Below are 12,800 nucleotides of genomic sequence, written 5' to 3'. Positions count from 1 at the left end.
ATAGTCATCTTATTCCACAGTGCATTTAAAGCACTCAAGAACCGGTGAACAGTATCTAATGTAAACCACGTGAAAAGAAAGAGTGAAATCCAAACACCAAAGCACTTATGGCACCAATGCTTAAATGATCAATATGAATGCAACCCTTGAGTGGCATAAGGGAAACAGACTTTAACTAAAGATAAAGTAAGATAAAAATGCCTATGTCGATAAAAACGGGGAAACAAAATCGACGTACCCAATTACCCTTTCTCATAATTAAGTGAACCAACAAAAAGATCATCTAAATATATAATAAGTAACTCTATCCGTAAGGCGAGAAAAAGTTATCCCGGTCCAAGGGACCCTATGAATCTAAAGGACGCCACCAATCCACCCAACCATCTCACGGTCACAGCATGGGGCGCCGAGCAATAAGACCACACATTAACACATTGTGTACAAAAAAATATATAATAATTTCTCACAAATTCTGTTACATTCCACATTAACACATTATATGCAACAAACATGAATTCTCACAAATTCTATTATATTCCAAATATACATGTAAAAAACACAGATAATAGAGAAACGTCTGAAAGTGTACTGGCCATGAAATCCCATAGCATCAAGATACACAGTCCATAATTAAAGGTTGAATACCCTAGCCCTACTATAATGTGTTAATGTGGAATGTAACAGAATTTGTGAGAAATTATTATATATATAGATTTTGTTTCCCCGTTTTTATCGACATAGGCATTTTTATCTTACTTTATCTTTAGCTGTTTATCATTTAGAGAGACCAGTATTGTTGTTCTCTTTTTTTGATTTGGGCGATATAAAACCTCATTTTTGTCTTTCCGGAGTTGGCTACTCTCACTTTTAATTCCCCTAATGCAGGGTAGAACCTCTTTTTACTTTGAGGATTCATTCCCTTGTCAATATGGCTGTCGTTCTCTATTTGAAATTTGGAGGCCTCGTAGTCCCCTTTCTATGCCTATGCCTCTTTGATGTGCCACGGCATGCCGGTTAAGAATTGACCGGTATAGAGACGCGCTCGCCTCCTCTGTTCACATCCAGATGGTGGGCGGACATCGGAGTTTGGAATAGTGAATAAACCCGTGTTAAATTCAAGTAAGTAGACGTCTACCTTACATGGATACATTTCAAGCGCGTGCGAGCAGTATGGATCGAAAGTCAGATAGATATACTATAATATTTGTTGGCTTCACTTAGGTGATTGTGGCGTTTATATCCAGCGGAGGAAAGGAATATTAATAGCGACTTTTGCGCTGTGGACCGGCAGTGAGCCGTCATTCGAGTTAGGGAGGTAAGCCCTTTTGAGTTTTGAGTCCTGTGAGCTGGTCACGTTTGACTGTCTATTTTATAAGAAGTGTTGATGTTATATCGTTTTAGGTACACCAGTCTATCTAGGACCCTGTTAATTTGAATTACCGCCTTATTTGCAAATTGTGGCGGTGGGATTTCTTTATTTGAAGTGAGTATGAGGTAGCCTTAGGGTTCCCGCATGCTTTTTCTTGGCATTTTTGATACACTAGGTCATGTGTGCGTCATTGGTGAATAGGGTTAGTGCTCTTTTCTGTTTCCCTTATGCCACTCGAGGGTTGCATTCATATTGATCATTTAAGCATTGGTGCCATAAGTGCTTTGGTTTTTGGATTTCACTCTTTCTTTTCACGTGGTTTACATTAGATACTGTTCACCGGTTCTTGAGTGCTTTAAATGCACTGTGGAATAAGATGACTCTTTGGGCAGCCACCATCCCCTACCACCTTACCCTTGCGCTATGGATGGTTGTAGTAATGCCATTATTATTTTATCATCTCTTTGTAGTATGTCTGCAGTTATGTGTTAACCCTGTCCTGAGGAGGCCGAAGAAGGAGTAAGGCTGAAACGCGGTTGCGTAGACACTTCAAAAGGATAAGTCGTGGATATATAATATTGCGTTGATTTTGTTTGATGGTACACTAGGATGGTCTATATTAGTTAAGAGACCTTAAGTGTATTATGTAGACTACCTCCTAGTGGTCCTTTCAGAAATTGTAAGGAGGACACTAGTAGAAATCAATTTGTTTTAGGGTTAGTATTGATGTCCTACTGTATGTTTTGATTTATGTCATGTGATTTTGTATGTACATTTCTTTTGTGTATACATGCTCTTCTTCATGAGCAGATGTCATTTTCTATGTAGTATGTGAAAAATATTTTGATAGAATCTTTTTAGAGTAATAACCTAAGAGAGAGTAATTAAACGTGCTCTACTCAAAAACTTATTCTGAGTATTATTTCTATTAGACCATTTTTGCTTTGTATGATATTACGTAACTTACCCAGGTTTATAAAGGGTCAATTGGGTATACCCCTGTTGTTTGTACTTTTTTTTTCCATGGGACAACTATGGCACACCAGATGTCCCTGATGTACCACAGGAAGATATATATCCTTTAGACCTTCCCCTCCAGAAGACACTATGGGGTTCACACAGCTCATACACAGGGCTGCACATTACCACGGGGTAAATCTCCATACAGACCCTGTAGAAGATTTTCTAATGGACACATTTGACACATCTCAAAGATCCACTTCTGTTTTCCCTATGTTAAATGGGGTAATTAAACACGCACCCGAGGTGTTCAAAGATCCCATAAGGACTAGGGTTATTAACCCTAGAATAGAAAAGAAATATAAATCTACCCCAGCTGACCCTGTTTATATCAAAGGTCAGATCCCATTGGATTCCTTAGTGTTCTCCAACGCCAGGAAAAGGGCTAACTCCCAAACATCGGGCAATGCTCCACCTCCTGATAAGGAGTCAAAACTATTAGATGCCTCTGGCAAAAGGATAGCGACACAAGCAGCCAACATATGGAGAATTGCAAACACACAAGCCTTGCTGGCTAGATATGATAGGGCACACTATGACGAACTAGAGACCCTATTACAACATCTTCCAGATAAGTACAAGACAAAAGCCAATGACCTCATTCAGGAGGGTAAACTTATAACCAATACCTCCATTCGTTGTGCTCTAGATGTGGAATACACCGCCTCCCGAGTCATCAACACGAGTGTACTTTTACATAGACATGCATGGCTACGCATTTCAGGGCTTAAACCAGAAGCACAAACTTCCATACTCAACCAACCGTTCGATCAGGAACATTTATTTGGCCCTGCTGTAGATTCATCTTTAGAAAAGATGAAAAAAGACACCAACACCGCCAATTCAATGGGAGCCTTACAATCGCAAGCCCCCAGACGTTCTTTTCGTCGCTCCTCTTATAAAGGCACCTCTAGAGGTTATTCCTCTGACAACCCCTACACTTCCTACAAAAGTCCCACCCAAACAACCTTTACCAGAGGTTATCATAGAGGAGGCTACAGAGGCAATAATAACAAAGGCAGAGGCAAAACTAACAATACTCGCTCCTCCTCCACCCCCACCCAGTGACTTCCCTCCACTCCCCCCGAACCATTCCACTCCGGTCGGGGGAAAACTGCTACAATTCCTACCTGTCTGGAGCAACATCACTACCGACAGGTGGGTGAGACAAATCATTAAAACAAGTTATTGTCTAGAACTCACCTCTACTCCCCCAAACATACCACCCAGACAGCACCAAATGTCAACAGAACATATATCGCTGCTAAAGCAAGAAGTGCTTTCCCTCCTACAAAAACATGCAATAGAACCAGTTCCCCTGCATCAGCAAAACACGGGAGTTTACTCCCTGTACTTCCTCATTCCAAAGAATGACGGAACCCTGAGACCCATCCTGGACCTCAGACCCCTAAACCTTTACATACAATCAGCCCATTTTCACATGGTCACACTTCAACAGGTCCTTCCTCTGCTCACACAAGGCGATTTCCTTGCCACCCTAGATCTCAAGAACGCCTACTTCCATATTCCCATTCACCCCGCTCACAAGAAATATCTCAGATTTGTAGTGGAGGGTCAGCATTACCACTTCAAGGTTCTCCCATTCGGAGTCACCACAGCACCCAGAGTCTTCACAAAATGTCTAGCAGTAGTTGCAGCTCACCTAAGAAGACAACATATTCACGTCTTCCCATACTTGACGACTGGCTCATAAAAGCCAAGTCATACAGCCAGTGTGTAAATCACACACACGCCACAATCCAACTACTTCACGACTTAGGATTCACCATAAACCTCACAAAGTCTCACCTACAACCGTCCCACATCCAGGAGTATCTCTGTGCCACAATAAACACCTCAAAAGGCCTTGCATATCCCAGTCCACCAGGATAGCAAGCATACAAAGTCTCATTACAAAATTCCAACCACAACACTCGCTTCCAGCTCGAGTGTTCATGCAGCTCATAGGGATGATGGCCTCTTGCATATTCATAGTACCTCATGCCAGACTCCACATTCCCCCCTACAGGAATGCTTAGCACGTCAGTGGAACCAGGCTCAAGGTCAGCTCACAGCTCTGGTGTTGGTGGACGGCTGCATGCATCACTCTCTGCACTGGTGGAAGACACAAAACCTTTCCAAAGGGCGACCGCTCTTAGAGCCGGTTCCACAGATTGTACTAACAGCAGATGCATCGCTCACCGTCTGGGGAGCTCATCTATTACATCATACCGTCGAAGGCAAATGGACACCTCAGCAAAAATTACTCCATCAATCACCTGGAGTTACTAGCAATATTTCTGGCATTAAAATCATTCCAGAAACAAATATCAGGCAAAGCTGTCCTAGTCTGCACCGACAATATGACAGCAATGTACTATATACAAAAACAAGGCGGGACACACTCCCTACAGCTCTCTCAATTAGCGCAGAGCATATGGAGGTGAGCTATTCCTCAAAACATTTTTCTCCTAGTCCAACACATTCCAGGAGTCCAAAATAGCATAGCGGATCTGTTAAGTCGTCCGACACAACAGATTCACGAATGGGAACTCCATCCACAAGTTCTTCAACCGTTTTTCCAAATGTGGGGGCAGCCACAGATAGATCTCTTCGCCACACATTACAACACAAAATGCCCAAGCTTCGCCACCAGATATCCACACCCATTGTCCAAAGGCAATGAGATATGAATGAATTGGTCAGGCAAATTTGCGCACGCTTTTACGCCTCTCCCACTCATTCCATTGGTGGTGCGCAAACTGCAGCAACACTCACTGAAACTCATCCTAGTTGCTCCAACATGGGCCAGACAACCATGGTACATAACACTGCTGGAACTATCAGTGGTCCCACATCACAAACTACACCTCTCCCCACGCCTCTTAACACAGAACCGTGGAGAGATCACACACCCGGACAAAGCACAGCTCAACCTAGCGATCTGGCTCCTGAAGTCTTGGTTACCTTAACCTACTCCCTGACTGTATGAATGTTATCAAAGAGTCCCACGAAGTCTGTCGAGTGCTGCGGTGTCGGTGACCAGATTGAACCCAACAAGCCTTGGCAACGGCAAGTCACTGGAATTCAGAGAAAGGACTGCGTTGCAGACCAGCAAGGTCTGAGGGACTCACCCAGCGAGGGTAAGTCAGGGCACGTCTGGAGCAACCAGGGAAGCCCAATCAGAAAAGGAGTTGCCTTCGTGGGGACCTGCTAGCCAACGGGCTAGTGATCGCGAAGGAGCCTCGAGCGGTCGCACTTCAAGCTGGCCCACGGGTCACTCGTGGAGTGGAGGCCAACAATCTTCAGAGCAGGAGGTGCTCAAGGCTGGGGCTACTCGAAGCCCAAAGCACAACTTCGAGGAGGACCAGGAAGATAGTGTTGCTGCAAAAGTTCACGGTGTCCAGGGGTCACGGTTCCACATCACCCACGATGGCCACACGCCTCAGCTTTGCTGTGGATTCAGGGTAGCCTCGGGGAAGTCTGGAAATCCACCTCTGGTGATGCAAAGACTTCGGCGTCCGGCGGGAGCTTCAGTGATGCAGACCGGTCAGTTGCTTCTTTGGTGCCTGCCAAGCAGGGGAGTCACTCCTTGATCCCAAGGGAGATCTCTTCAGTCTTCTAGTCAGGATAGAACGTCGAAGGTCCAGGATGTACGTTGCAGAGTTTCGTCCAGAGTAATCTCAAGTCCTAGGGACTGGATTCCTATACTTATAGTAAGTTTAGGGGATGGACTAACTCTAAGGCCCCACCTATCGGTGGGCCTGGAAAGAGGGGTGGTTACACCCATTTCCTTTGTCCAGTTTTGCGCCAGAGCAGGGGCAGGTAGCCCCTGCAACCGGTTTGAACTGGGCAATGCACAGGGACAGCAAACGTGCCCCCAGTGCAGGACTTCAAAGCACCAGAGAGTGCTCCCGCCCAGCCCCAATACACATCTGCCTGTCTGGGGAGGTGGTCACACCTCCCTTCGACAGAAAACCAATTGTCCAAGCTTTCCCTGCCGGAGTTTCGGTCAGCAGCAGGAGGCCAGACCCGTGTCTGTGGCAGAGGCATCCATTTTGTGATGCCAGGGCTCAGGAAAGTCCTACCAGGTTTAGCCAGTATGAACATGTCTCTCCCTCTAGAAGGGTGGAATGCTACCCCCGCCGCCAGAACTGGCGGGGGAGGGGGGTAGTATTACAAAGCGTTTGACACCAAACACGACATTCCAAAGTTAGCATTTACCGAGAGGTTATAATGCACTTAAGAGTATATGGTATGGCAGTATCACAGAACAGCCATAAGGAAGTATTTCCGAAAGCTGCAGAGGGGCTTAGCTCATGCTTGGGCACCTTCTCACATAAAACCAAGCACTCTGCCTTCAGGATTGTCAAGGCCTGCCATAAGAGTGGCTTATAGCTTTATATGTGTCTGTATATATGTGTGGATATAGGTAGCCTATACCACTGTAAGGGGTGCAAGCACACCCTTACCCAGGCTGCAGTAGCAGACCTGCGGTGCCATTTTGGAGTGCTTCCCAGGGGTGGCATAATACATGCTGCAGCCCCTGGTAGGCCTCTGAGGTACCTATGCCCTAGGTACATAGTATACCATATACTAGGGGCTTATAAGGCACTCCAGAATCCAATTAGTTACGTACCTAATGTACATGGAAACCATTTTAGAAAGGAAGCAGCTAGGCAGTGGTCCTGATTAGCAGGGCCACAGCCAGACTAAGGTCGAAAAACAGTGAAACACCAGCAAAAAGTGGGGGTACCCATGTGAAGCAGATCCTACTCTCCTACAGAAGCCTAAACCCAATTGGCATCTCTGGTCACATGTCAGCCCCTGGTAAATGGTACCCTAGGTACCCAGGGCATTGTGACCAGAGAAGGTCCCTAAGGGCTGCAGCACTTATTGTGCCACCCTTAGAGGCCCTGTACCCTGACACACGCACACACACACACACTGCCTTTGCAGGCTGAGTGTCTGGGTGCAGAACAAAATAGAGACGACATGGCACACATGCCTGTGTGCCATGCCCACCAACCACTGCCCTGGCATACATCAGTCACCCCTCTAGCTGGGTGCCCTATGCCAGTGGTGATGGTACAGGTGCATGAGCCCTGTACCCCTACAGTGCCCAGGTCCATTCCTGGGCCCTGTAAGTGCAGTGCTGCCATTAAGAGTATATGGTGCTGGGAGGTTGTCATTACGAACTCCACAGCACCATAATGGCTGCACTGAAGACTGGGAAGTTTGGTATCAAACTTCTCAGCACATTAAACTGATGCCAGTGTGGGATTTAATGTAAAATGCACGACAGAGGGCATCTTAGAGATGCCCCCTGAAGCTCGACAAATTCCCAGTGACCCGACTGAGTGGCTGCGCAGGCTGCCCCCACCAGACATGTTTCTGGACCCCTGGGTCGAGAGCTTGCTGTTCTCGGGGGGCCTGAAACAATGCACATCCTGGGACGAGGTGCCAAGCCTCCTCCCCCAGGATGGACAGGGTTCACGAAGGAGAAGCTTCAAAGGCATACCGCCTTTGTGAGCTTCTCCAGGCCACTTGTTGTACTCAGCAACTGGTCCCCACTGGTTCTACCCCCCCTTGGGCGGGACACCCGGCGGGAAAAACAAAGTGAGGAAGAGAGGTGCCCACCTCTGCCAACTCCACCCCTAAGGTGGGGGAGGCGAGGTGAAGCACAACCTCGAGTCCCCGTCATCTTGATGATGAGGGGACCCAGTCAACGAGGGACAGGTTCCTGCCCCCCTCCCACTGGAGAGTGGTGAATAGGGGCTGTACCCACCCCAGGGAAGGGACCTATTGGTCCCTGCCCTTTACCTACCTGTAAGGCCCCTAAATTTAGTATTTAGGGGCACCCTGAACCTTCCTTCCTCAGATCCCGATTCCGAAACTACAAGAAGAACAAGAAGAAAGAAGACCAGCCGTGCAGCTGCTAACAAGAGGATGACAACAACTGACTTGGCCCCAGCCCTACCGGCCTGTCGACCCTTGAACCTGCTCCTGCTAAACCCCGGCCTCTTCAGTGGTCAGCAACCTCACAATCCCCGGAGGACCTGACTGCCTGGCTCAACTAAAGACTGGGACTCCCACGAGCAGTGGCTCTGCTCAAACATCTGCAAACCCAGGCCCCGGCCTGAGACCGCGGATCCTGCCCACTCTGCACCCGCTGAGCCTGGCCCGAGCTAAATTGGACAAAGACCACGAGGACGTCCCCCCGGCGACTATGACCAAGAATCTAGCACCCAAGGACTCACTTCGACGCTCCTGAGGACTCCTGCAGCCTCAACACCAGGGACCCCTCCAACCGCGACCAGCAGAGGATAAGATTTCCTGACGCCAAAAGACACCCCTGCACCCAGTGCCCCACGGCCCCCTTTGCCCAACTCCTGGGTGTCTACCCAACCTACAGCTTCCCAACTTACCTTTCGAAGTGGTGGTCGCACCTGAAGAATCACCGTCCCCGTGTTTGCCGCCTTTGTTCGTCTCACAGCTTTCCCATTGAAATCCATTGGGCGCCCGACGGCCCAGAAGCTCACTGCACCCGGCTGCTCCAGTGCCGCTGAGGGTGCACCAACTACCCTGTTTGACTTCCCCACTTGTCCTGAATAAGTGGCCAGGAGCTTTGCTCCCACAGCCGTGTTGCCTGCCTGCTAGCAGCCACCAACCAAAGGCTCCCTGCCCGCCATAGGCTATCATTGGGCCTACACTCTCTGCACCCGGCCGCCCCTATGTCGATGAGGGTGCAACAAGAGTACAATCCTGAACCTGGGAGACCCCTGAGTCTTGCCCCAGAACCTTAACTCTGCCAGTCGAGTACTTACCTGAAAGCCGATAACTTACATTTTCTCCATGAGGTAACATTGACTGGTTTTCACTTGGAAATTCTTCTAAGTGTCGAGTTTTGAAACTTTGAAATATTCACTAAAAATCGTCAGATTAACAAAAACGAAATTACTCGCCTGTTCTAAGGAGAGATCCCAGTGCTGGACTTAGGTACCCAGCACTGACCAGAAAAAGTCATTACAACTGTGATTTTACGATAACTTGATTTTCCTCCATAGGATAACAATGCCTGGTTTTTACCAAAAATTCTTCTAAGTGTCGATTTTTGCAACATACAAATATTCCTTAAAAATCGCTTGATTAACAAAAACGATTTCTTTCAACTGATTACAGGAAATGCACCTGGGCTGAATCCAGGATCCAGCTCTGAGTAAGAAAAACGTTTGTAAAGTAATTCTATTGCAGTTTACTTAAAAATCCTATTGAGCTCAATGTTATAGATATACAAAGTATTGTGTTGCCTATTGCAACCCCTGTACCTTATTACATTCAAAGTCAATTTTGTTCATTGAAAGTTTTGAACAACAGCATCTTATCTTGAGAAAGTATTTTATGCAAACCTGTGGTTCTAAAATAAAACAACTGTATATTTGTTATACAAACAATTGGCCTAGAGTTCAGTTCTTGAGTGTGTGAGACCATTTGTTGACTGAGCGTGTACATCAAATGCTTTACACTGTCCTCTGATACTGCCTTACTGCTCGACCAAGCTACCACTTTAGAGAGTAGGGTTCTATCTAACTTTATCCTCTGCCAAACCTCTGGAGACTCTTGGACTCTATACACACTGTACCTCACTTTGGTGCAGTATATATAGAGGCAGTTTCTTACATTGGTGGATCAGCGGTGGGATACAAACTTGCATTTGTTGGACTACTTGGTTACCATCTGATCACAAAACAGAACTCTTAAATTGCCTTTAGAATTCTGATTTTTTCAAATTGGCATTTTTACCAAACTACTAAAAGTCTTGTTAGGGCCTTTCTTAAGTCTCTTTAGAATTTTAGAAAATAAAAGTCACTATAGTCAAGGGTAGAGGGGTTAGAACTTTTTAGTTAGAATGTCTCAAAAACAGAACCCAGCTATTAGTGAAGATGACCAAGATATCATACAGGACATTATTGAGGCACTCAACCTCACCCCTTACCTTCACTTGTCTTTCAAGGAGGTAAGGTCCTTATGTAAAATTAAAAAGACACCAATGGGCCTGCATCCAACCAAACAAGGGCTCCAGGAGCTCCTGGCTGAGTATGCACAGGCCCACCCATCTGAGAATGGTGATGACCAGTCAGATGAGGACAGGGCTGAGGAGGACAGGGCTGGTAGCCCGCCCCCAATAATCCCTAGGGAGGAAAGGGTCCCCAGACCCTTAACCCCACGAATCAACCCCTGGGGACCTAGAGGCCACACAGGTGGCACAGGTACCATTGAGGGCATTGAGGACAGCCTAAATGAGGAGGACAGCCTTTTAGCAAGGCTGGTCAAAAGATTGGATCTAGAGTCCAGACTCCTGGCTCGAAAGAAAGAAAGAAAGAAAGAAAGAAAGAAAGAAAGAAAGAAAGAAAGAAGATGGGTTTAGCACCCATCAATGGTGGCAGCAATCCTAAAAACAAGGACAGGGAGGAATCCTTTGATCCTAAAATCCCCAAAGGGATTGTCCCTAAATTTGAGGAGGGTGATGACATCACCAAATGGTTCACAGCCTTTGAGAGGGCTTGTGAAATGAGGAGGGTGAAGAAACCTCTCTGGGGGGCACTCCTGTGGGAACTGTTCTCTGGTAACTGCAGAGACAGGCTTCTGACCCTCTCTGGACCAGATGCAGGGTCCTATGATCTCATGAAGAAAACTCTGATTGAGGGATTTGGGCTCACCACTGAGGGGTACAGAATTAGATTCAGGGGGTGCTCACAAAACCCAGAGCCAGTCCTGGATTGATTTTGTAGACTACTCAGTAAAGACACTGGATGGTTGGTTAACTGGACGCAATGTGCATGACTTTACTGGACTTTACAATTTGTTTATGAAGGAACATATATTGAGTAATTGCACAAATGAAGTTACATCAGCATTTGGTAGACCTAGGTCTAATTTCTCCCCAAAAATTGGGAAAGAAGGCAGACCACTGGGTTAAGACTAGGGTGACCAGGACAACCACTGGGGGTGACTAGAAAAAGGTGTTTACAAAACCTCCCCAGGGGAAAGGTGGTGAGAATCCCCAAGATAAGAAGTCTGAGTCTTCCAAAGGGCCCCAAAAACCTGCACAGGGGTGTGGGTCCCAAACTACTCCCTATGTGCCACAGCCCTATAGGGGGAAGAACTTTGATCCCACAAAGGCCTGGTGTAACAACTGTAAGAAGTTAGGACACTTAACTGTAGACAAGTCTTGCCCTCACAGCAAGGCCCCTAGTTCAACAAGTACAGCTACTCCTGGGGTAGCAAGTCTAAAGATGGGATAAACAGTGTGCCCAGAGTAAATCAGGATGCACACTGAAGCAGTTCTAGTTTCAGAGGTGGAAGTTGAGTTTGCCACTGATGCTGTGTGGCCACCCAACTTAAAGAAATACTTACAGTACCCTTGAATCAATGGAACTAGGATAGAGGCTCTGAGGGATACAGGTGCCAGTGTCACTATGGTGAAAGATACAATGGTTTCCCCTGAGCAATACCTATTGGGCGTACTTACTCAGTCACCAATGCTGACAGTGTTACCACTAATCATGCAATGGCTACGGTGACATTCAAATGGGGAAGGGTTACTGGCCTGAAACAGGTAGTGGTCTCTCCAAAGCTACCAGCTGCATGTCTGCTTGGCAATGACCTGGAAACCTCAGCCTGGGCTGAGGTTGAACTAAAAACCCATGCAGCAATGCTGGATATCCCTGAATTGGTGTGTGTAAAAACAAGAGCACAGAGTAAAAAGCAGGGTGAAAAAGTGTTTGAGCCTGAAAGAATGGACCAACCAAACATGAGAAAAGGTAAGAAGACTGGGGGACCAGCTTCTGTTCGGCAACCAGATCAGGACCCCTCTCCTCTTGGAGAGGACTTGGATACCCCTGAGGGAACTGAGCCTAAGGAGCTTGACCCTTACCAGGTTGAACTCTCTTGGGCCCAGGGGGACCCTCTAGGGAAGAGCTGTGCTAGGGTCAGCAAGACTGTCCCACTCTTGAAAGCCTGAGGCAGCAAGCAAGCTGTTTCAGAAGAAAAGGGAGATGTCAGTGGTACCCACAGAGTCTATTGGGAAGAGGGATTACTGTACACTGAGGCAAGAGACCCCAATCCGGGAGCCACCAGGAGAGTGGTAGTGCTACAGAAGTACAGAGAGTTCCTCCTAACTTTGGCTCATGACATCCCCCTAGCTAGACATCTGGGGCAAACCAAAACTCGGGAAAGGTCAGTGAGCCACTTTAGTGGCCCAAGATGCACCAAAAGGTGAAGGAGTTTGTCAGCTCCGGTGTTACCTGTCAGGCCAGTGGCAAGACAGGTGGCCACCCCACTGCCTGTGGTGGGGGTTCCCGTTGAAAGGGTAGGTGTGGACATAGTGGGTCCACTTGAACCTCCCACA

At 47.1% G+C, this 12,800-nt stretch overlaps 1 long non-coding RNA gene across 1 annotated transcript; it reads left to right on the top strand.

Moving 5' to 3' along the window:
• Positions 1-1,000: 1,000 nt before the first annotated feature.
• On the top strand, positions 1,001-2,269 carry LOC146798939 (uncharacterized). The gene is made up of 4 exons (XR_014969216.1): positions 1,001-1,119; positions 1,222-1,315; positions 1,402-1,483; positions 1,840-2,269. It is a non-coding gene; the product is annotated as an uncharacterized LOC146798939 (long non-coding RNA).
• Positions 2,270-12,800: the final 10,531 nt, after the last annotated feature.

Source organism: Triturus cristatus, chromosome 9 (genome assembly GCF_964204655.1).
Source record: "Triturus cristatus chromosome 9, aTriCri1.1, whole genome shotgun sequence".
NCBI lineage: Eukaryota > Metazoa > Chordata > Amphibia > Caudata > Salamandridae > Triturus > Triturus cristatus.
The sequence above is the reverse complement of the archived record's forward strand: the minus strand, read 5'-3'. Positions and strand labels throughout refer to the sequence as shown.